General features: G+C 44.7%; 1 long non-coding RNA gene across 1 annotated transcript; it reads left to right on the top strand.

The window, feature by feature from the left end:
• The first annotated feature begins 1064 nt into the window (after window positions 1-1064).
• On the top strand, window positions 1065-26128 carry LOC128345916 (uncharacterized). Its single transcript, XR_008316699.1, has 3 exons — window positions 1065-1163; window positions 9224-9314; window positions 25810-26128. It is a non-coding gene; the product is annotated as an uncharacterized LOC128345916 (long non-coding RNA).

The raw sequence follows: 26128 nt of genomic DNA, 5'->3' as shown, positions 1-26128 counted from the left end.
TGCAACGGAAACTTCAGAGAATGTAAAGATGGTCTTGGATCACTTGCCACATCATCACCTAATTTTCTTTGAACAGCTTGCTTATTGCTTATGCACGTTGAACTTATGAACTTATGCACGTTGGGCTCTTCCAATGTTTCAGTTTATGAAAGCATCCTGTATTATTTACAGCAAAGTTTGTCATTCAAACCAGCAAGAAGTATCCTGCAAAACCAGCAAAAATCCTGGGTATGTGCATGCATAATCAGATAACAGAAGATCCAGTCACCATCACTCACCTGAGCTACAGCTGCTGTATGTGGTTCCACCCTATCTGGACAGTGAAAAAACCTGCAGTCCTAGGATGGGGGGTAATGCATGCAGAGGCAGGCAATGGAAGTACCAATTGCCATCATGTGGAGTAGTGTGAAGAAATTAAATAGAATGGAATAGTCAAGATGACCTGATAGGAGCTGATTATTGGGGGGAAGGGGATGCTAATCCAGAAATGCCATGTGTCAGAGGAAGTGAAGTATTCCCCAGTATGACATCTTATTTTATGTAAGCCTCCTTGGAACTTCTGGATCCAAAGCTGGGATAGAACTCTAAAATACAAAAAAGGTGAAAACTATATACATCAATATTTACACAACATGACAACAAATGTTGGCTGCATTCAGACATAATGCTACACCACGTTTGGTCATCAGATATGAACCTAGGTAAGATTACAAATCATGATTTCTAAGGGGCTGCCAAATCAGGATATCAAATCTGATTTGAAGCAGGTTTGCAAAGCCCAAGTTTGTGCTGCCTGTTGTTATGTCTTGAATTATTTGGGACTATAGGAGGAACTGGGGGGGGCAGGCAGGGCACCTGCCCTAGGCGCCACTGAGGTGGGGGCACCACGCCAGTTCCTGCCATCCCCACTCCATTGCCCACCTGCCCAGGCCCAGGGCCCCTCAGCCACTTGCCTCCAGCACCAGCCTAGGATTGGAGCAGCCTGCAAACTGCAGAGCTCTTCTCTCCCCGCCTCTCAGCTGATCGGTGGGTGGGCGGGGCTTCCAGAGAGGCCTCCAAGTAGGCCTCCCTGAAGCCTGAACTCAGCAGGCCCCAGCAAGCCAGGAAGGAGGCTGGCAGAGCTCCCTGCAGCAGACCAGACCATCCAGCACAGCTTTTGTAAGGTAGGCTGTGAATTCCTTTTTGTGGTTACCCCCCGTATATAGGGATCTTTTTGCCATAGGGCTTTGATATGGGTGTTGGGGCAAGACTGAGAAGTCTCTGATTATTTAATTTAAAACAGACTGAAAAATGTGCTGGCTTTAAAAACAAAAACTATCTAAGGCCTATAAGTGGCTTGTTTCATGTCAGAAAATTACAAAAACTTCTGGAACAAATATTTATGTATTCATTTATTCTTTCATTCATTTATAAATGCACTTATGTTCAAGTTGTTTTGCAACCCAGAAGGTCTGAGTGAGAACTGCGAAGCATGTGTTGTGCTTTTATTTTATTTTATTTTTCTTGTGTGTGAACTGCTCTCCAATAACTTGCAGGGACTTCAGGGTAAATCTGGCCAACATGTGAATGCAGCACCTCCATTCCAGAAGACATGTGTGTTAAAGCGCTTTAAAAGCCTCATATGAAAAACCTCCTGGAATCAAACTTTACTGAATGTGTTCAGAATTTTGAGAAAACATACATAGGCTCACCCTGCATGGTTGAAAGTCTCCTTTGCTAATCTGCAGCGAGGGGGCCATTTTAATAATTAGCGTTGCTAGTGTGTTCTAGGCATTAAAAGTAGCACTCAATGTATATCACTATATACTGTGAAGTGTGCATGTGTGTATTCAGTGAAATGTATTTCCAGGCAGCATACTTATTTTGAAATATCAGACTTAAATCTTTGGGGGCCTGGGATGTGTGGAGGCCCTGGACTTTGAGGGGCTGGGGGCCCATTCTAAAATTTCATCTTGGCCCATTCCAACCTTGCTATGCCCCTGGGGGTCACTAAACATGGGTTTCTGCACAACACCTGCACAGAAGAAACTTCCATGTAGAAAATGTGTCTCTTGTAAATTGACCCTGAATTTTCCATCCATGACTGGGATATTTGAGAGTTAGAGTCAATAATAAAAGAACAGCACACTGCTTGTGACAAGAAGGGGCAAATTACAATGATTTCTTAGTCTGGCAGGGGCTGGTTTTGGCCCTGGCAGAACTTGGCTGTCTGCTCCTGTTGCAAATGCCTCTGCCTAGTGTGGCAAACTAATGTATCCTCCCTCTTGGTGTCAAAGTAAGCACTGGTGTGGTGAATGTACATATACCCCATCATGAGCCAACAGTCATCATAAGACAAAGGCTGGCAGGAATCATTCACTGGTTTATAGACACCCCACCACCACCACCTTCTTCCCCTATTTTGCTAGTGGCTATTTGGGCAGGTGATCCTCTAGGACAAAGTCATGTTTCTTAAAAAGAATGAGATGAGAAAGAGAAAATGACATTTGGAATCCTCGCATAACTCCTGACTGTTGTTCTAAGTCTTTTACAGAGATGGCTCATGTTTTCAGGTTTTGATCCACAACCATGTCTAGATGGTACAGTGTTCCTTTTAACAAGGATTTCCAGATATTGTTGACTACAAGTCCCATCATTCCTGTTTGGACAGGGGCGCAATTTCAGTGCTTGCCCTAGGCGCTATTTTCCCTAGTTACGCCTCTGTTTGGGACTTTGAATTTTTTGGGAAGTGCTGAACCGGCTCGGGTGCGTACAGCCAAACCGGTGTGGTGGGGTGGGGAGCGGTTCCCTTAAGAAGCAGGGAAGAGGCAGTTCCCTTAAGAAGCAGGTCCTTACCTGCTTCGCTGCCACCCCACTGCATTTCTGGGTGTTGCACTTTGCTGTAGCAAAGGCTGCGCTGACAAAGAAACCACTCAGTTCATCCATGTGAGATGCTCATTGTTATAGTTTCTATGCAAGACACATGACCCAGACCCATAGCCCCGCCCCCCTTAATTTTCTTGACCCACAAGCTTTTACAATTTTAAACTGGGATAATGTAATGGAGAGTAACTGAGATGGTAAAACCCGGCTCCCCTACTTTTTTGTGCCCCCTAAATCTTTAGGCTAGCTATAGGCCTGATGATGCCTCTAAAATTCTTGTTTTGTGCCATTTGTTTCAAAGAGCTGGACAGACAAGAGAGAATATTGGCATGAACACTGAAGAAACAGGAGGCCATCTTTATTTGTGGGGGTTCTGTTCTTGCCTACAACCTCATGTATGGAAACCACAAATAAAAAACCTTACCCCTATGGGGACCCAGGGGTTAGATTCCTGACCCCCCAAAAGGCCAAAAACAGTATGCAGGGAGCAGAAATAAGAGATAAAGCAATGTACCCACAGATAAGGAACCCAGGTCTCTAAGACCTTACTTTAGATACACGAAACCACAATCAGCAAAATAATAATAAAGAGTTAATGAGGGCCTCCTGTATTATAAAATAGCAGTTTCTTTCTGAATTACACTCTGACAGGGGTTTTTGGAGGAAATATTTTACTTTTTAAGGCAGCACTGCACTCCAGTTAAAATTCAACGATGCAAGAATTACAATTATTTCCTTCCCACCACATTTCATTAGAGGTGTGTATATAACAAACTGTTATTAACATTTTTTTTAAAGAAATCCCTATGTCATACTTAATCATGTATGGCCCAAGTAGAGCTAATTATTATGCATGTGTGTAAATTAAGGCCTGGTTCCATAAACTCACATCACCATTCTTAGGGGCTGACCACAGACCAAAATTTAGGTTCATGACTGCAAATCGGAAAGAGGAAGAGTCAAATTCTATTTTCAGCTAATGAGTGCTCACTTGCTTTCAGAATATTAAACACCTTCATTATATTCCTGCTTAAATGGAAGGAACTTTACTCCACACTTACCACAGTTCTCTGTCACCTGCTTCCCTTTCCAACATACAGTTTTCTTTGTTGAAAAGGATACTTGCTTTGTTAGGCCTGTGAGGCATGGTGACAAAACATTTATCTCATCTGATGGATGCTCATTATAGCCTATGAGACTAAATGCAGTGGCAGACATGATGTATCCATCGATACAGCCAGAGCTGCCTGGAGGCAAGGAACCTTCAGAGTAGTTGCCTACAGGCTGGATAGGCAGATCAGCATGTGAGAAGGGAGACTAGAAAGTCATTTTCACTTTTCTCCCCTTCCTGCAAAAATGCTGTGCCAGGAATATGTCCATAAGGGCTGTGCACAGCACTTTTATAGGGAGGAGAGAGAAGCTAAAATCACTTTCTAGTCTTCATCCCCATGCTTTGCCCTCCCCTGCCCATCAAGCCTGCAGGGCAAGTCGGAATGCTCCTTGCCTCCAGGCAGCTCTGACTATGTCAACCAATCATGCCCATCCTGTCAGCCACCAAACATAATACATTTTCTTTATTAAGGGCCACTGTGACTTCCGCTTAGCCTATTTTTGATGTGTGGAAGCAAAGGCCATCCTACATTTAAATTACCAAAGCGGGGGTGGGGGAGGGAGAGAGAGAGAGAGAGAGAGAAGGAGGCATTCAAAAGTGGTTCTTTGAATAAAGAGCTCAGAGGGTCATCCCAATGTGACAGTCTGGCATCCCAGAATTGCTCAGAAATTTCAAATAATTCCAGTATTTTCAAAAACTTCTACAAAATGGCTCAGAAAAGAGGAAAACTTATATCTCAGTAGTTTATCACAGTACTGTAGGTTGCCTTCCAATGAAATTAGCACCTTTCATGCTGTTTAGCACTGTCGTGTATGAAATATAGGTGCTAAGTATCTGGAGAAACATGCATAAGGCTTTTGTGAACTGTGTGAGGAGTCCTTTGAATTCAAAATCAACTAGTCATATTTGGGAAAACCAGATCTGCTTTAACATGAAAATATGAGGGGAAGGAATTCTGGAATGTTGTGAAATGTATATACAGAACTGTGGGAACCGAAAAGGTTAACAGTTTTAGGAGGGGCTTCTACCACCCGGTGGCCTGGAGGAAATGCCTAGTCGAGTACTCTGGGAGAAACCTCAAGGTGGCTGTTGGGTTTCTGAAGCTCCTGATGTCTCAAGTATGTATTTCTTTAGTTAAAAATAAAACAGTTATATATCTAAGAAGAAGTAATTGGTCATCTGTGAATAGAACTAAAAGGCTGATTACAACATGGACCTCCTCTCTCTTTGATGGTTTTTAAAAGTCAAAGATTAATATGTCTTCCCCACTCCCACCCAGCTGGCCTCCTCCTTTGGGAGATGTAATAATAAACCAATATGTGGTTACTCACAGGAAATGACTTTTTCATTTTCTGTATCATAGTGGTTCAAGCAACCTATTTCCAAATAATACAGAATCTTTGACCCCAACTGAGCTCAAGATCAGGAAGAGTTTTCTTTGTGTCATAAATGGTTATATTGATGTATTTCCCAGCTGGACTCTTGACTCTCTCATCTTCCATTTTGGAATCCAAATCCATAATCCGTGCAGGCTATCTTGAGAGATGGAAATAGTGCTTCAATTTTTTGTTATATGGATCTGGGGCAAGAATTATTTTCTTTAAAACACTCCTCATTTTCTGTGCCAGACTCCATCATTTATCTCAACAGACTGCTGGTCTGGTAGAGTGCTACATAGCACACAGTTTTATTCTCCCATACTGGTTTAAGAAATGTCCCTAGAATGGATACAGATTGTGTGCCTACTCTGGGGGCCATTGCCTTTGCTCTGTTTGAACTCTCATGAATAGTTATTGTCAATGATACAGTATCAGGAGAAATTATTGCCCAATGGTTGTTATGTGCCCTGAATTGAAATAACCCAACTCATTTCACTGGAGATTCTTCAGGCTATAGCTGAAATATAGTGCTGGAGGTGAAATACTAGTCTTATTAGAAATGACATTAGGTATCAAGGTTAAGTGCTGTTCCCCAGGAGCATTGATATATTATTACCTGGCCTTTTAACTTCATTTTAATCAATCTGAGTACCAGCTGAACACTCAGGGCTGCTTCACATATGATGATTTCTATACAAATAGGAAGAGAGAACAGCTTGGGTGGGGCACTAACTCTGGTGTTTGCCTCTGCCACACCTTGCTCCAGGTGTGTGTCATCTGTGGGGCTGCTACTGCTCTTGCTACAAAGAGCAGCCCTTGGCCTCTCATCCTTGTGGCTCTCAGCTGTGGGCTGAGAACTTTTCTTCTGGGGCCTCAGAAGAACTACTGTAACATTCATTTTTTCCCACCAAGAAGCCAGCACAAGAGTTTGACTGCATGAGTCCTGGACCTGGTCTTTATCAAACAGGGGAGCTATGGTTGGTCGGGCTGAAGAGATGTGTCTGGGAGAGCAGAAAAGTGGGGATGTTGTGGGGGCAGCAATATCACAGATAGCGGGCAGAAGGAGATATGGCAGTGGGAGCTGGGCTGGCCATTATGTGGGGTGAAACAATCCAGGCAATTGAGGCCTGTTCCTTTTTCCAGCTCTTCTCCCAACCCTTTGGATTCGGGGAGCTCTGAGAACACTCCCTCAAGGATTAGGGTGCTGCTGTTGAATGCCAGGTCGGTTAACACTAAAACATCTCTCATCCACGATTTGATTGTAGATGAGCATGCTGACCTGGCATGTGTGACAGAGACCTAGTTGGATGAGCTGGGTGGGGTTGATCGCTCTCAGTTCTGTCCTCCAGGTTTCCAGATCATGCAGCAGCCCCGCCTGGAGGGTTGGGGAGGGGGCATTGCAGTCATCTATTGAGAGATCTTTCCCATTTCCAGGTGCCCAGTCAGGCAATCTCAGAATTTTGGGTGTTTGTCCTTGAGGGTGGGCCTCCGAGATAGGCTGGGGATTCTGCTGGAGTACCAACCACCTTGCTGCGCATCAGTCTCCCTACCTGAGCTGGTGGGAGTGGTCTCGGAGGTGGCCTTATTGTCTTATTGTCTTGGGGGATTTCATTGTCCACGCTGAGGCCCCCCAGTAGGTGCAGCTCAGGATTTAATGGCCTCCATGGCAAATGGGCCTGTCTCAGCTGGTATCAGGCCCTACCCACATGGCAGGACATATTCTGGATCTGGTTTTTGACAACTGGGGAATAAATGATCTGAAGGTGGGGGAGTTTGAGATAACTCCCTTGTCATGGACAGATCATCATCGGGTGGGGTTTAGTTTGACTGCTCCATCTGCCCTCTGCAGGGGTGGTGGACTGATTAGAATGGTCTGCCCCCGGAGGCTTATAGATCCATTTGGTTTCCAGTGTCTAGAGCTGGTGACCCTGTCGAGGCCCTGGTGAATCTCTGGAATGGAGAGACATCCCAGGCTGTTGATACAGTTGTTCCTAAACACCCTCTCCAGCTTGGTGGATCCTGTTTGGCTCCTTGGGTTTCCTCAGAGCTTAGAGCAATGAAACATCTCGGGTCACGGCTGGAACAATGCTGGAGGAAGAGTTGTGACGAATTCTACCGAACACAGGCTAGAGCCCATTTTAGGGAGTGCTCTGTGGCATGGGGGTAGTGAAGAAATGCTTTTTCTCCACCTCCATTGCCTCTGCTCAGTGCAGAGCAAAGGAGCTGTTTCATGTAGCAAAGACATTGCTGCACACATCCCCCCAGGTAATGAGGGAGGAATCCTTTACAGCCTGTTGTGATCAGTTTGCGTGCCACTTTGCAGATAAAGTCACTCACATCCATGCTGATTTGGACTCCAGAGTTTTGGCAGTTCTGGCAGACATGCCTCTGGTATCATCTGGTCTTATTGTGTTAGATTCTTTTCAGTTGGTGCAGCCTGAGGATGTGGAGAAGATCCTGAACAGTGTGCAGGCGACATCGTGTGCTCTTGACCCTTGCCCTTCATGGCTAATAAAAGCTTCCAGGGAGGGTACAGGCAGATGTTTGGAAATGATTATTAATGCTTCATTAAGAGAGGGCAGGATGCCATCATGCCTCAAGGAGGCGATTGTAAGACCATTATTTAAAAAGCCCTCCCTTGCACCCTCCAACCCATACAACTATAGACCTGTCTCTAACCTGCCCTTTTTGGGCAAGGTGATAAAGTGTGTGGTCACAGCTGCAGAGGGTCTTGGGTGATATGAATTACCTGAACCCTTCTCAATCTGACTTCCACCCCAGATATGGGACTGAAACTGCATTGGTCACTTCAGTGGATGACCTACACCAGGAACTAGACAGTGGGGATGCATCCCTGTTGGTTCTGCTGGACCTCTTAGCGGTATTCGACACCATCGACCATGGTATCCCTCTGGACCACCTCTTGAGTATGGGAATTGGAGGTACTGCGTTGGAGTGGCTCCGGTCCTTTCTTGAGGGGAGGGTCCAGAAGGTGGCGCTGGGGGACTATTGCTCGGCTCCGTAGCCATTGGCTTGTGGGGTCCAGCGGGGTTCAGTCTTGTCCCCCATGCTGTTTAACATCTACATGAAACCACCAGGAGAGGTCATCCAGGGATTTGGACTGAGTTGTCAGCAATTACTGTACTGAGTTGTACAGCGTTACTGTAACGCGCTCTACGTGGGGCTGCCCTTGAAGAATATCCGGAAACTGCAGCTAGTGCAAAACGCAGCAGCGAGGGTTTTATCCGGAGCTGCCCGTTGGGAACATATCACCCCCATTTTGAAAGAGCTGCACTGGCTGCCGGTTCGTTTCCGGGTCCAATTCAAGGTGCTGGTTTTGACCTTTAAAGCCCTAAACGGTTTGGGCCCGGGGTATTTGAGGGACCGACTGCTCCCAAGGGTTGCTGCCCGCTTGACAAGGACATCTGAGGGGGCCCTGCTCCGGGTGCCGACAATGAGGGAGGCCCGGCTGTCGTGCACTCGGGACAGGGCCTTCTCTGTTGCTGCCCCCGGACTCTGGAATGCTCTCCCAGTGGCCATTCGTTCCTCGGACTCCATCACGGCTTTTAGAAAGCTTTTAAAGACTTGGCTTTTTACCCAGGCTTTTACATGATCGTTTTCTACTGCAGCCTCTCTGTGTTTTTATTTGTTGTATTTGTTGTATTGTATTTATGCCTGTTTTTATATTTTTAACATGATGTTTTTATTGTCTTTTTATTGTATGTTTTTAACTTTTGTAAACCGCCTTGGGGTTATCTTTTTAACGAAAGGCGGTATATAAATGCAAATAAATAAATAAATAAATAAATAAATAAATAAATAAATAAGTTGATGACACTCAGCTCTATCTCTCCTTGTCACCTGATCCTAGGGAGGCAGTGGATGTCCTGAATCTGGGACTGGAGGCCATGATGGGTTGGATGTGGGCTAATAAACTGAGACTGATTCTGGACAAGATGAAGGTAATCTAGAAGAGTCAATTGGGATGAGGAAATTTTACTGGTTCTGGATGCGGTTGCACTCTCCTTGAAGGAGCAAATACGCAGCTTGGGGGTATTATTGGACCTGGCTCTGCTTTTGGAAGCTCAGGTGGAGGTGGTGGCCAGGGGTGCCTTTGCACAGTTTTGGCTATTACACCTTTGCCGAGAAGGCAGATCTGGCCACGGTTACCCATGCCTAAGTCATGTCACGGCTGTATTACTGTAACATGCTCTAAATGGGGCTGCCCTTGAAGAATATCTGGAAACTGCAGCTAGTGCAAAATGCGGCAGCTAGGGTTTTATCCAGAGCTGCCCAGTGGGATCACATCACACTCATTTTGAAAGAGCTGCACTGGCTACCAGTTTGTTTCTGGGTCCAATTCAAGATGCTGGTTTTGACATTTAAAGCCCTTAACGGTTTGGGCCCGGGATACCTGAGGGACCACCTGCTCCCAAGGGTTGCTGCCCACCTGACGAGGTCATCTGAGGGGGCTCTGCTCCGGGTGCCGAAAATGAAGGAGGCTTGGTTGTCGTGCACACAGGACAGGGCCTTCTCTGTTGCTGCCCCCAGACTCTGGAATGCTCTCCCAGTGGCTATTCGCTCGTTGGTCTCCATCATAGTTATTAGAGAGCATGTTAAATCTTGGCTTTTTACCCAGGTTTTTATATGATTGTCTCTACTGCTGCTTCTTTGTATTTTGTACAGGTTTTATGCTTGTATTTTAAATCTTTTTAGTCAGATTCAGGGGCGTAACTATAATAGGGCAAGGGGAGACAGTTGTCTGGGGGCCCACTGCCTTGGGGGGCCCCCAGAGGCAAGTCACATGACTCCCCCAGCCACACACACACCCAGGCTTCCTTCAGTTGTATTCATCCTCCAAAATTGATGTGAGTTTTAAGACCTGGAGCTACCAGAACAGCATGTCTTTCTCTAGTACCATTAAATGACTTGCATCGTTGACAATTTACAAAACCTTTAAAAAAATAATTTAGGATAATATTCGATTGTGGCACATAGGATAGATAGATAGATAGATAGATAGATATTTTACTATGCTTTTTGTTATCACAATTCAGCCTCATTTAAGATTTCTTTACTTCATGAGCTGAGTTTTAGTGAGGGAGGGGCCCATTTTAAAATCTTGTCTCTGGGCCCACTCCAACCTTGCTACGCCCCTGGTCAGATTTGTTTTATATTTTAGCTTAATATTTCAATTGTGTCATTTTTTTTATAGCCTTGTTTTTAATTTTTGTGTAAACCTCCTTGGGATTGTTTTAATGAAAGGCGATATATAAATTTCACAATAAAATATAAAATAAATAAAAATATAACTTCCATGCTGGAAAACCATATGTATGCTGTATGGTCACACATAACAGCACCCCAGATATCTATGTCACTGGTTATACACTTAGAGACTGTTCTCACGAGCAGCCAAGCCTGCTTTTGGCTGCTCGTGATGTGAGAAGCAGTGGGAGGCAAGCGGCTGCCGGTGCTACCTGTGGAGCCTGCAACTTAAACTTGGTTAAAGGAGCAAGTGCCCCCTTTTGCCCCATATTTTGGATCATCTGCCAGCCCTGGCTGCTTGCAGCCAGGGCTGGCAGACTGCGGAGCTCCCAGGTGGTGCAAGGGGATACCCACAATGTGATAATGTCAGGGGACACCCACAATGCACCACACACTTATGTGTTGCATTTTGGGAGTTCCGGGGGGGCAAACAATGCATACCATCCCCCAACCCTTGGCACTGCCAGAGGTAGTTGATCTGGGTGTGTGATTCGTCTGCCCAGTGCCCTCTATGGATTGTCTGTAGGGAAGGGAAGGGAATGAAACCTTCCCCCCTGCCCATCTGCCAAGCCCTTCTCACAGATAGTGAGAAAGGGCTCATTGTCTATAGTGGTTAAAAAATGGTAGACAATGCAACCTTTATGTATATACTAGTATTTTTAAGCCCGTTATGATAACGGGCGCTAGCTTTCTCTCCCGCCTTTAAGTGGTTTTTTTAAAGTGTTTTTTTTTCTTTCTCTCTCTCTCTGGTTTCCCCCCCCCCATTATCCCCTCCTCCCTCTGTCCTCCTGCTGCCCGCTCACCCACCCTCCCAGCTTTCCAAAATCCCCTTCCCCGCTCCTCCCCCCAATTGATTACGGGCCAAAAGGGCCCACGCAAAGGACGTTGTGTCCTTTTGTTCATAGCGGCAGTTTGGGCAGCAGCATAGCACAGAGAGGAGCTCTGTTCCTGAGCTCCTCACTTCCACTGTGCAAATAATTTTTTTTTCTTCGCCCGACTATCACGGGCTGGAGCGGGTAAGGTGGGCTCGGGCAGCTGGGTGGGCGATAGGCGGGGGCGACGGCCTTCTCATGGGCGCTTTTGGCCCGTAATCAATTGGGGGGAGGAGCGGGGAAGGGGATTTTGGAAAGCTGGGAGGGCGGGTGAGTGGGCGGTGGGAGGACAGGCTTCCCCTGCCGCCTCTTCCCCCCTCAATCACCGGCCGGGCAGTCTCTGGAGGCGCCGCTGCCATCCTCCGCGGCCGGCCCGGGCCCTTCACGGTCGGCTCTGTCCCGCCGGCCTCCGTTGGCCTCCATTCCGTCCCCCGTCTCCCCAGCTTGGTCGCTGTCTCTTCTGGGCGAGGCGGCAGCTCTGCCGCTGCCTCGGCCAGTTTTCCCCGCCGGCGCTTCTCCGGCTTCTTCAGGGCGGCCGCTTGTGGCCGTCCAAGATGTCCGCCGGGTGCTGGCGGTCGTGGCTCCCTGGCCTGTTCTGGGCATGCGCTTCGGGCATGCCCAGAACCGCCAAGGGAGGCACGAACACACGCTTGGTGTCCGTCCACGGACGGACACCAAGCATTTTATTAGAGAGGATGACAAAATAGACGTATATGAATGCATCACATATGATGGCATACATTCAATCTATGTGTGGTTTTTCTACATGGGCTAAATCCATATAGCCTGTTTTTATGAGAAGTTGCTTAGCAACGTTCCCCCTAGAAAGTTCCCTGCACTGCAACTTTTCCATCTTTCTCTAAGCCCAAAGTGCTGCTTGTCTGACCAAGATCAAAACTGGCTTTCAATCTTGACTGGGGTAGGTGGGTATGACTGTAGTACATACGAAAGAAACTCAGGCAAAGAACACCCTAGTGGCTCTTTACAGTGTGCAATCAAGGATGAAAGAAACCATGCCAGGCCAAAGGAAAGAGCCACTTGATATAACAAAACAACATAGTCTTAATGATACCTTTGCATCAAGTAGAGGAAGCTTCCTCATGGCAAGTGAGACATTTACTGAATGAGTGTGTCCTGTGTGGTAACTTAAAGAAGCGTTTGCCTGCATCAATGGTCCCTGAAATTCTTATGCATCACTCTAAACAGATTACACTTAGATAAATTGCACTGGTTCTTTGGAACAGTGTTAAAGCCTCATTTTTTAAAGAAGTATGAAGACACACCCAAGTTTCATCTGAAGGGCATTTCAGAATTTCAGGACATGTTCATTAGGAATCAAACACCATCTGTTACCATGTTAACATGTTGAAAGTACTGAGGAATGTAACATTTTAAAAATAAAAAATATTGATGTTACCTGGAAGACTATAGCAAGCATTAAAAAAAAAAATTACAGTGGAAAGGATTGTTCTAGACCTGAAAACTCTGCTTTCTAGATGGGTTTAGGGAGCAGAGTTAGGATAATGTGCCCACTATTAGCTTTTATTAGATGTTATTAAATAATAATATTTTGTGCTTGTATAGCAGCTTCTGAGTGCAAAGTGCTTCACGTGTATTATCTTGTGAACTTTGAGGAACATATGCTCAAGATAATAAGGTATTGTTATCCCACCATGTTGCAGTAGAGGGCAAGACAAGTCTGGATGCTGCTCATAGTGTTTAGACAGAACCCCGATTCAGACATTAAATTGTATAAGTGTACAGATTGTTGCCAGTAAGCCATATTTTGGGGTAGCACAGAAATCACCGCTCTACTTGATGTTGCAACAGCACTGGATCATGGGCTCATGATCGTAGTATCCATTTCACCCTGCCTAGTCAAAGGACTTGGCCCCAAATGAGTTGATATGCACAGGGTGCCTTCTGGTTTAGCAGCTAACAAAACTGAAAAGGATGCTCAACCCCCTTGATAATAAGGTATGACGGGCTATTCAGACCCTACTTCAAAGTAGGATTCCAAACCGGTTTGAACCAGTTTGGTTCGATGGTTTGATATCAGACAACCCTTCCCCCTGCTTCGATATTGAACCAAACCCCTGGTCTTAAAATTTACTCACCCCATCTGGGGTGTGTGTGTGTGTGTGCGCGCACGCTACCGTGGCTGGGGGGGGGGGGTTATGTCTTTCCAGAAGTACCCCCTCCCGCCACCAGCATTGTATATACTCAAATCACCCAGTTTGGGCAGTCATTGGCCTGTTCCGGGCCTGTCCTCTGTTGCGGTGGCTGTTTTGGAGGCCGCTGCACATGCCCAATGGGTCTCTGCGAGGCCGGGTCCGAGTCGAGCCAATCTGGGCCTGGTTCAAACCAAGCTGGTTCAGGGCTCTATGGGTAAAGGATAATCCAGTGAGGATTCCCATTTTCCAGTAAAGGGGGGACAAGGGAGCTTCCATAAGGGTATAGGGGGCAGGAGGGGAGTAAATAACTACGTATCCATACCCCCCTGCCAGTCTCCCACAAAGTAGGCTGGGCCAGCGGTGGCCTGGTTTGGGCCTTCTTTGGCCCGGTTCATGCACATCCCTCGTCAGCTCTATGTCGGCCTCAATTCTCACTGACCACCTCTCTCAGCTGTTGCCCCACCCTCCGCCATCTTTACACTACTCCTACTATTTCCTGGCAAAAAATCATGAAACCCCCCAAACCAAACCAGAGGTGTGTGTGTGTGTGTGTGCGTTTGTGCGCCAAAACTGAACATGCCTGGTCCACTTCGAGTTTGGTCCAGACTCGAACTGGACCATGCAACCTGTTTTTGTGCACACCCCTACTTCAAATGCAAATCACTGATGGGAGGAATCTCCTCATCTAAAAAGATAACAATAAATCTATCAGTAATGAATGGTATTTTAAATACAGGCAAACCTTTACTGAATCTAGGTCTTTCCCAACTCTTTAAAACAGAAAATTCATACCCATTCTTCTTAATTAGATTTTAAGCTTTCTCTCTAGATTCCTTTTGTTGTTCAGCTGTGGAGAAATCTTCTGCTCTCTTTATTTTCATTTTTCATACATTTTTCCATTTGGTCTCTAAATGATTATTTCTTAATTACTTTTATTTATTCTGATAACCCCTTACCCCATAAAAAGGAAAATATGCTTCAACAAATGGATCAAAAGAAGGCTAACCCCCAGATAGTGGATGAAAAAGACCTGATGTAAAGGAATTCCCCAGCCCATCTGATTTCTGAAGATAAGATATCAACATGTTTTGATGCAGAAAGAAATGTTTGTGTGGGGGATCCTGAATTATTAGTGGCTCCAAAACCTGCAAATTGACTTTAAGAGTTCCTGGTCATGTAAAAGTTATTTCACGGAACATCACTGGGTGGTCACACAAATGGCCTCTGCACATGTTCAGAGGTCACAAAAATGGCTTCCATGCATGTGCAGAAGCATAAATGGCCCATACAGCCATGGGCAGGGGTCAGAATGTGCAGGGGTCAGCATGTGCATACTAATGCCACACTAAGGCTGCTGGGAGCAGTACTGCAGCTGCATGCAGCCTTTTGATCAGTGACGGTGAGAAAAACCAAGTGAGGAGGGCTGGCTTTTTTTTTTCCAGGATATGGAATAAAATAAATAAGCTCAATATTCTTGGCAAGGTGGGAAGGAGGCTCATTTGAATCTTTTATTAACAGCAACTCTTCTGCACTGCACTTTTGGCTATTGTTTTCTTTAAGAGAGGAACGTGATGAAAGTGGTTCTACAAAAGAATACAAACAAGCTGTGTTCTTAAAACCCCCTAAAGGTAAAGTATGCCATTGAGTCGGTGTCAACTCCTGGCAACTACAGAGCCCTGTAGTTGTCTTTGGTAGAATACAGGAGGGGTTTACCATTGCCATCTCCTTCACAGTATGAGATGATGGCTTTCAGCATCTTCCTATATTGCTGCTGCCTGAAATAGGTGTTTTCCCTAGCCTATCAATTAATAATATCATTTTGTTTATTTCTTGGTAACATTCCAAATGAGTTAATCAATCTTTCTTCAGTTGAAATATTCTGATCCTTCTTTAAACTGTCAACAGGGATTAATTTATTTCTGTGTTGGTCCTCATTAACATCAGCCCCTGCCATATCTCTAGATGCAGCAGCATCTGAATCTCTGCCCAACAATAATTTTTTGTGCAGAGATGCCGAGTCCAGGCTAGTTTTGTGGGGGAAGACTGGCTTTAGAGTCATATCATGAAAGACCCAAACAGGTGTAATTCAAAATGTGTACAGAAATGATTTCATTTTTAGCATTGTAAGTGGGATAGTAGGTTGACTAAAAGTTAATAAAGTTTTCTTGGTTGTTGTTTAATTGGAGAGTCCAGTTATAATGTTCAATTCTGGCCCTTTTCACTCCAGCTGCTTTTTGGCTTGAGGCCAAGGTCACAGCCAGCTGATTACACTGTTTGTCTAAACCAGCTGCTTCCTTAGGATGGAGCTTTGAAGATGTAGTTACAAATACTTCTGAATAAAAATTTCAAATGATTTTATAATTGTATCTACCTTTTTATTTACATTATTAAATTGTTCAAACATTAATATTATTGTATTTGTGGTGATTAGGCACTGATTAGTGATATATTCCATGGTGAAAACAAGCTGGGGGTCTGGTCTCTGATCCTCTTTTGATATTTTATCTATCAGGACCTCCTGCTCATCCAGCCATGAAGATTTTCTCCATAGGGATGAATCATTTACAGATGGAGTGAGCCTCTTTGATAAAAGAATATTATCCATCTCAAGAGCAGCATATCTATTGCATTTGGGGACTCTGATGACGCTTCTTTAATCTTCCTTAGGAGGGTAAAACTCATCTGTCCTTGAGTGCTTGAAAGATTTCACCATTTGGGGGGATCCATTAAGGCTAGACACAGAAGGGCTGGATCGGCTACATTTCCCCCTCTCATATCATATGGAATAAAAGCTTGCCAGAAAATAATATATCTCTCACCGTCCTATGAGTGCCAAACAAACCACTCCTCCAATCTCTGGGTCTCCAGAAGAATAACAGTCTTCTGTCTACTTTCCACACTTCCCAAGGTTAAAGAAAAATAATAAAAGTTTCCAGAACTCTTCCACGAAGATGAGATATATATATATATATATATATATATATATATATATATATATATATATAATATTTTTTTTAAAGTTGCATACTTCAAAGGAAAAGAAAAATAACATTTTGAAGCAGAGGCTCTAAAACAAGCTGTTACTCCATCACCATCTTAGCTCCTCCCCCACACCTGATCTAATGTGGCTGCCAGCAAGGCATCCTTTCAAAGGTGTTGTGTGTGCTGTATCTTTGGGCAGCAGGACGTTGATTTCTCTGGAGGCCTGGACAGTGTCTGTATTTTTAAGGTTCCCATGGATGGTGCTGCTCCCTCCAATTGTATAGAGGGGTGCCCTTGTTACACCACAATGAAAGAAGATTGTGGGGGGGAAACAAACCTCTGTTGCTTCACAACTCAGTAGATACTTTTACAAGCTTACTCTCTATCTAAGCCAATGCTAGAACAATTCTGCGTTTCCCCCCTCCCTTTCCCCAGAGTTCCACTAGGCTTTAAAATGAAAGTACCATATTAACAATTAATATCAACAAAGCCTTAACCAAACTGGATTGCATTTCAGTTCCTCTCACACTGTCCCCCCCAATACACACACACACACACACACACACACACAAACACACACCCCACACACACATTTTACATTGTTACATATCAACCAGGATACAACTCTGGAACTGGACAATTATATGGGGAGTTGCTTTGTGGATAACACCAGCATTCGTGTTACAGTTGAAGGAAGGTGCTGGTAGGAGGGCATTCCTAATTGGCCATAGGTCAATACATGTGGGGCCCGTTTCCCTCTCACTGGATAACCTGCCACATTTGGATGACATCCAGCAGACTCAGTCTCAGTCACTTCACCACATTCAGGTGCAGTAGAATATCCCAACCTTTCTAAACCTTCAGGCAAATCCATAGGCTGATCTGCAGTATCAGAAAGGTCAGGGGTGGTAGGAGTAAGCTCTGGTTAATCAGAAGAAAGATTTGTGTGTTTTGATCAAGAGTGCTGTCCTATACTTGGTAAAGGGGCATAATATAGATGATTTTCATCATCTGAAGATTTGGAACCAGTGCCTGACTCACTAGAGCTGGGATAAACAGTACACTTGTGGTGTTATGATTTCTTGTGTAATTTATGGGTGACTGAAGCTCCTCCTGTGGTAAAAAGTACTCCTGTGGTAAAAAGTAGCAGGGATGTAACAGATTATGACGAAAGACCCTAATGTCCCCATTGCCATTTTTCTACATATTCACTACATATAGAAGGCCATGACTTTTTCCCTTGGAGCACAACACATATTTTGTCTTCCCAATAAGCTCTCAGTTTGCCAGGGCCTCCTCTTCCAGAAAGATTCTGAACTAGCACCATGTCTCCAGGGCTAAGGGTAATACCATGTGCTCCCTAGTCAGAACACTGTTTTCTCCGGAGAACAGATGTTTGGGAATATTGTGCTGCCAATTTATATGCTTCCTTCAGCAGTTGTTTCCATTTGTCTATATAAGTAATGTGGCCTTTTGATGAGGATGCAGTGCTTGGCGAACGCCCAGATGCAATGTCTATTGGTAAATGTGGTAATCTCCAAAATAACAAATAAAGGGTGGCTTCATGCAGTGTAGAACTGTAGGCATGGGCCACCTTGTTAAGGGAGTCTTTCCAATTGGCCTTTTGTTTATCTGGCAAAGTATGCAAGATAGGCCGCAGTGTACAATTCATTCTCTCTACTTGATCATTAACTTGAGGATGATATGGTGTAGTACCGGAACAGCTGATGTTGCTATCATGCTGAAGTTGTTTGAAAAGGTCGTTTTCAAACTCTGCACCTTGATCATGGTGTAGTTGTTTAGGAAAACCAAATCTCAGAATAAAATCATTGAAGGTTTTATCTGCTGCTGTCCTCCCAGACTTATTGGTAGTAGAAAATGCCTGCACAAATCTTGTAAAATGATCCACCAGAACTAAGACATATTTATATCTTCCTTTACTTCTGTCTAAATGCAAGAAATCAATAGCCACTAACTCAAAAGGTTCTGAAGTAACAATATGAATTAGTGGTGCTTTATCAGAGCGAAGAGGTTTCTTTGGCTTGACGCAACCGCAAATGTCGGTAATATAGTGTTCAATGACTCTCTTCATGTGAGGCCTATAGAATCATTCCTTACCCAGGGCAAAGACCACCAAGATGTCCCATTTCCTTATGCAGTTCATGAAATACTAGGGGCGTATATTTTTGTGGTAATGCAGGTTGATTCCTTCACTTGCGCTTCCAATATAACAAGCCCTCAGAGTTCACATACAATTGGTGCCATTCCCACAGTAAAACAAGACTTCCTTTAGTATGGGCAGAGTTGGTGGGCTTTTGCCCCAATGCCTTATGCAAGAAATGTCAGGGAGGTGGGTCTCATGATCCGTGAGACCCGCTTTTGTTAAAACTGCGGGGAGAGCGGGCTAAGTCCGCTCTCCCCGCAGACGAGCGGGCAGGTTGCCCTGGGCGGCTGGATCGGCTGCCCACACAATGGCTGGCCCCGTGACGGAGCCAGCAGGGGAGCGGGGGCCACACAGCCCCCGCAAGCCCCAGTATGCCCTGCGTGAGTGCGCAGGGCATACTGGGGAGACCCCTGAGCCAGGAGGCAGCTTTTCACCTCCCGGCCGGGGGTCTACTTGTGAGTAGGCGCGGCGCGAAGCCATGCCGTGGCTACTCACGAGCCTAAAAAGCAGGTTTGCTGGAGTGCTCGCTCCACAAACCTGCTTTTTAGCAGGGGTACTCGAGCGGGTTACCTGCTCAAGAACCACCGGGCTCGGCTGCAAGCCTGGTGGTTATTACGACCAACAAAAATCAGGCTAGGCTCTCCTAGCCTGATTTTTGTTGGTTGTGAAAACCGCCCCAGGATCTGCTTTCTAGGCTGCTCGGACTTCTTCCTGAGAGATGGGATGCAGCATACAATCCATGCCTTTCTGAAACCCTTCCACAACCACTGGATCAAAGGCCACAGCTGTCACTCAAGATATAGTTCCCTCTTCCTGCCTATCTGCGGCTTGTAAAATGGCATCCACAATATCAGTAGTTGTTTTGCCAATACACTGTGTAATGTAACTGTCCATATCAATAGGCATCCTAGATAATGCATCAGCACCCACATTTTATTTTCCTGGGAGATACTTTATCCTAAAATTAAAACCAGCCAGTTCTCCTACCCATCAGTGTGTTCTGGCACTGAGTCTTACAGAGTAAAAATATATGTTAATGGGTTATTATCATTGTACACTGTGAAAGAGGGGGCATAACATAGATAGTCTTGGAACTTGTGTGTGACTACCCATTTCAGGGCCAAAAACTCTAGTTTCTCTGAGTGCATATGATAATTTTTTTCTGCTCTTGTCAAAGTCCTTTACCCAACCCAATAGCATGGAGTTGGCCTTCCTGTCATTGACAGAGAACTTCACTATCCTTTGTTGGAAGCATCTATGTGTAAAATAAAGGGCAATGCCATATCTGGGTATACAATTCCTAGGGGTTTCACTAAGTGGTCAATCAACTCCTTCAATATCTATTGATGATGTTCAGTCCAAGTGATTGATTGTTTGGCGGGTATTGGCCCTGAAATCCTTTTTGTTCTTGCCACCTCTGTGACTTTTTAAAGTCACTCACTGAGAATCATTCATGTCAGATCTTAAAGGAGAATTTAACAAGTCATACAAAGGTTTAGCTATTTGAGAAAAATCTTGGATATACTTCTGATAGTAAGTAAGAAACCCTAGTAGTTTGTGAAGTTCTCCAATGGTCTTTGGAGCTTGTTCTGCCAGGGTGTAAACAGTCAAAGTGTCAGCAGGATCCATTATATAACCTTCAGTAGACACCACCATCCCCAGACAGCACACTTCTCTTTTAAAGGGATTGCATTTAAAAACTTTGAGTTTGAGGCCATATTTCTGTAGATGCTGTAACACCTTTCTCACATTCTCCACATGTTCCTCAAATGAGCCACTGTAAACTAGGATATTGTCTAAAAATGGAATGCAGATGTCATCCCTGTGTCCTTCTAGGCATTCTTCCACACACCTCTGGAAGGCTGTAGGTGCATTAGTAAATCCAAATGGGATCTGGTGTTACTAGCTGAGCTTATTCTGCCCAGCTCCCAGAAGCCTCCCTGTTTGCAGCTGCTTCTCCAGGCTTGAAGATTGTACTTTGGCTATACTCAAGAGCTGCACCACAATGTGAACTCCCAGTTTATGTTATACATGGGGACAAGTCACTTAGTTGGTGGTGGATTGGTTGCCCCTAGATTTGGGCTGCAAGTAACACAAATTGCAAAGGGGATTAGCTTCATATACTCTCTCCCTATGTGGGGGGCCTGGCTAAGCAGATTCCAGAACTAGATATTGTGAGTTATCTGGCATCCAAGTTCATTTTGGACTTAGGATGAACTCTAAAACTCCCCTCATCCTCTCATAAGAGAGATAATACCTGATGCTAATTTCATTACAATCAGACTTGCATACAATAGGTGATTCACACCTTCCTACGCAGGAAGGACAATTAGACACAATGCATTCCAAAACAGCCTGTCTGGGCTCCCCTGTTCAGCAGAACATGACAACAGCAAAGTGCCCCCAAGGCACATTTTGGGATATAAGTTTCCCTAACCCCATGACTCAGTGTGCTCTCTCATGTCTATCACTGGAGACTCCAACTGCAGAATATCACAAGTGTGTTCCCCTTTCCATCCTACTGGGTCTGGAACAGAGAACCAAGTTTTGCCCCCTAATACGTTAAGCAAATCCTGAATTTGGGGAATGGGCTGCCTATCAGATATTGTCTTCCTGCTCACTTCCCAGTAGTCCACACAGATACAGAGGCTCCCATCTTTCTTCCAGACACAGACCACTAGACATGAGTATGAAGATTCTGATGTTGTAATGTGTCCTTTTCTAAGGAGGTTGGTCTTTCAGATATTCCTTTACTTCTTTATAAGTGAAGGTGTGGGATTGAGACATATAGGTGAAACTCGGAAAATTAGAATATCGTGCAAAAGTCCATTAATTTCAGTAATGCAGATTAAAAGGTGAAATCGATATATGAGACAGACGCATTACATGCAAAGCGAGATAAGTCAAGCATTAATTTGTTATAATTGTGATGATCATGGCGTACAGCTCATGAAAACCCCAAATCCACAATCTCAGAAAATTAGAATATTACATGGAACCAAGAAGACAAGGATTGAAGAATAGAACAATATCGGACCTCTGAAAAGTATACAGTGTACTGTGCTTGATTGGCCAGCAAACTCACCTGACCTGACGCCATAGAGATTCTATGGGGCATTGCCAAGAGAAGGATGAGAGACATGAGACCAAACAATGCAGAATTGCTGAAGGCCGCTAATGAAGCATCCTGGTCTTCCATAATACCTCATCAGTGCCACAGGCTGATAGCATCCATGCCACGCCGCATTGAGGCAGTAATTGCTGCAAAAGGGGCCCAAACCAAGTACTGAATACATATGCATGCTTATACTTTTCAGAGGTCCGATATTGTTCTATTCTTCAATCCTTGTCTTCTTGGTTCCATGTAATATTCTAATTTTCTGAGATTGTGGATTTGGGGTTTTCATGAGCTGTACGCCATGATCATCACAATTATAACAAATTAAGGCTTGACTTATCTCGCTTTGCATGTAATGCATCTGTCTCATATATCAGTTTCACCTTTTAATCTGCATTACTGAAATTAATGGACTTTTGCACGATCTTCTAATTCTCCGAGTTTCACCTATATATGACTTCTGAATTGGTTGTTGATTGTGCAGATTGATATGTCTTTGCAGTATGGGAATTTGTCCCAGGTCTCTCTCATCTCTGGAAAATGTTCTTGATTCTTCTTTCAACATATTTTGGGCCATTTCCCTCTGTAGGTCTGAGAGGTGACTTAGATCCACAGCTTTCCTCTTCTCTCTTCATCTGATGGGATTCAGAATGTGTAGGTCTGTTGCTATTGGTCTTGAGTCTGAAGTTACTTGAAATATTTTCTGTCCCTGAATATCCACTGGGGTTTCAGACTTGATCTGGTGGAGACTTCCCAGTAGGGCTGGTCCTCTTAAGAGGATATGTTTTGTGGGTTTACTAATTGGGATATTTACTTGGCCGGGTGCTCCACTTGGTATCTGGACCAATGTTTCTTAAAAGTATAGATCCTCAGGCCAGAATGCAATTGGTTCTGGTCCAAATATAGTAGTCAGCCTTTCCTGGTGAGGCTGTACATGGGACCAACACTTCACATATAGGGCTTTTTCTTTAGTAATCCATAGATCCCTTTGCCCTAGCTTAAGGCCATATAATTGACCAGAATTGTTGCCTCTAATGAGGTTTACTAAAGTCTACACTTTTCCAGAGTCAACATGTGGGAACACATGCTTCTGCTGAGGAAATTGGATGTAGGTGCTTTCCTGGTTGAACTGCTACTATGACGTTTTACTGCCTCCTCAATAACATTGTCGCCAATGACCATGTGCTCCATTTCATGTGAACTAACCAGTGTAGGGACAGTCAAGATGTCATCATCTAAAGATAACTGAAACTGGCCCTTGATCCATCCCTCATAGGGTATTGGAGTCCCATTTGCTGCTTTCACTTCCAGTTCACTGTCTATTTCTAGTAGTTCTCCAAGCTTCCTCAGGGGAATTCCTGGAAGATTATCCTTTGCCCACTGGCTAGACACTATGGACACTTGTGCCCCTGTATTCCTATAAGCTGGGGTCTTGATCTGGTTGAGGAAGGACCAAATAATACATTTCTTTCCCGCCATGTGGTCCATTCTGGCTTTCTTCTTAGGCATAAATAGTTCCTGCCACATCCAGCTGTACAGGCAGGGTCCTGACTTGTTTTGATTCTGAGACTATGTGGTCTGCATGATCACTCCCAGTCCCTTTGGAATGACTGTCTGCCATTTCCTGCCTGAGTATTTTTCTGAGGTAACCTCTTGGCAGAACACCCTGACTGGTAATATCCCTCACATCTACAATGGAAACAATGAGTGCATGTGCCCCCTTGTCCAGTCTGTTGGCAGGTTCTGCAACCCCTTCTTTGATACTGGCTCTCAGTAGCCATAGTTTGCATGCTGGTTGGTACGCTAAACAGCTTGCTTTGAAAGGTTGACTTCAGTTTAGCCTCTTTAATCTCTTCAAGGCTGGCTTTCAGTGCTTTCAACTCGTTCAGCAAGTGATTGCTCTTTTGCTTGTGTGGTAATACTGCATTCCCGTCAAGCTCAGTTTCTAGATGCAGGGGTTGTACTCTTAGATTTCTCCAGTCTTAGCCCAGGCTCCTCTTCCCCATTTCTACTTTTCTTGTTACTTACTGACAACCATGTTCAGATTTTCAAATAAATAAAAAATAAATAAAATAAAAATGATTCTCACCCCCCCCCCTCAAATCCATTAGTCTGTCTAGGAAATCCTGGGGTGTCTCTTGGGGTTCTTGCACTGCTTTTGCCAAGGATAAATACAATTCTGTTGCATCTTTTTCCTGGTGGAACGATCTCATAATGTGTCTCAGTTTTGCTAGGATCTCTTTTCCCTTCCAGATAGGTCATGAGGCTCAGTTCAGGGGAAATAGCCTTAATTACAGCTTCTGTGATTTCTGTCTCACTGTAACTAGGTGTGTGAGAGCCGGCTCGATTCGAGCCAAACTTTACAATGAATCAGTTTCGCTTGACAGGTTCGGAGTCGAGCCAGACCTCAGCTAGTCTGGGTTTGAACGGAACAAGGCCTGATTTGAACCGAGCTGGTTCATAGCTCTACTGGTGAAGGGGAATCTGGTGAGGATTCCCCTTTACCAGTAAAGGGGCAGGGGGGCTTTCCTAAGGGTAGAGCGAACAGGATGGGAGTAATTCAGGATTAACAAGCCCCATTGATGGCAGTGACAGCTGTGCGGGGGGGGGGGAGGAGGATCCCCATAGTTGCCTCCCCCAGAGTAGCCAGAGCTGTTGGCGGCCCAGTTCAGGCCTCTGCACATTTGTGGAGGCCACCTTAGTGACCTCCGTGCATACACAGAGGCATGAACCAGACCACCGGCTGCCCTGGCTACTCTGGGGGCAGCTGGTAGGAGTTGGGTAGGGAGCTGATGCCACTGCTGCCCCCTGCAGCTGTCCCCGTGCAGCCACTCCCTTGCAACCACCACTCCCGCCAATGGGGCTTGTAAGTATTAATCATTCCCCTCCCGCCCGTTCCACCCTTAGGGAAGCCCCACTGCCCCTTTACTGGTAAACGGGACTCCTCACACAAGAGGACTGCAGTGCACAAGAGCAACCATTATTTCTAGTGAGCTTACTCTTGTGTAGCACATTTTGAAATTGCACAGATGCAATGTTACATGGCTGACGTACACTTGTGTTGAATGTCAGTCGTTGCTTTTAGAAACATGTCGACCTTTCCCATTCCATATTTATCTCTTACACTCGTCTCATTAAATACATTTTATAATTTAGTTTTTTGAAATGCTAGGCATATTATTAATACTTTGATGCTAGATAGCTGCTTTCATTACAGCAACTGTAGTATTGTGTGCAGCAATACTGTATATGAAGCAGTACTAATGTGCAGGTGTCAATAACTTGCAGATGTATGTATGTGTGTATGTATGTATGTATGTGACATATTTGTATACTACCCAAAATGTATATTTCTTGGCAGTTTACAATAAAACAATACAAACACAACAAAATAAAAAGGTTAAAAACATTACAATAATTTGAAATTTTAAACCATGTTAACTTTATTAAAACAGTATCTGATTAAAAGCCTGGGTGAACAGATGTGTCTTTACTGCCCTTTTAAAAGTGGTCAGAGATCCCCCCCCTTATTTCAACAGGGAGCACATTCCAAAGCCTCGGGGCAGTGATGGAGAAGGCCCGTCCCCTGAGTAGCCACCAGACAAGGCAGTGGCAACTGCAGACGAACCTCTCCTGATGACCTTAATGGGCAGTGGGGTTCATAGTGATTGACGCCATGCCCCCAGCCATGTGCTGCTGGATGGCAATTTTGCCCTACCCAATCTTCAGGAAGCACAAGTCTGTCTTCTGATTATTTGTAGTGCCATGAGTGGCACTATATTGATGATGATGATGATGACGACGACGATGATGGTGACTGATGATGTATTCTGTGCAAAGCATGTGTTCTGCCACTGAGGTATGACCCCTTCTATGCAGGGCCTCACAGCTCCTACAGTGAAATAGATGGAGGATGTGTGACAACAGTGCTTGATGGAGCCACAGTTACCACAGTGAGAGAGTGCTCAGATGACTGCAATGCTGCTTGTGATGGGAAGAGGACTGTTGTTGGTAAACTCTGGATCTGAATGATCTCTCGATCTCCTTCTCTCTCTCCCTCTGTTTGGACACCATTTGCAGAAAGCTATTGATGGTATAAGAAAATAATGTTAATCTATGCTCAAGGCAGATTTTCTCATTTTGTGTAGAGCTCAGATATCTAGTGCTTTTCACTTAAAATAAAGATGTGCACCCCAAA

This window comes from Hemicordylus capensis, chromosome 1, assembly GCF_027244095.1.
Source record: "Hemicordylus capensis ecotype Gifberg chromosome 1, rHemCap1.1.pri, whole genome shotgun sequence".
In the NCBI taxonomy this organism is placed as follows: Eukaryota; Metazoa; Chordata; class Lepidosauria; order Squamata; family Cordylidae; genus Hemicordylus; species Hemicordylus capensis.
The sequence above is the reverse complement of the archived record's forward strand: the minus strand, read 5'-3'. Positions and strand labels throughout refer to the sequence as shown.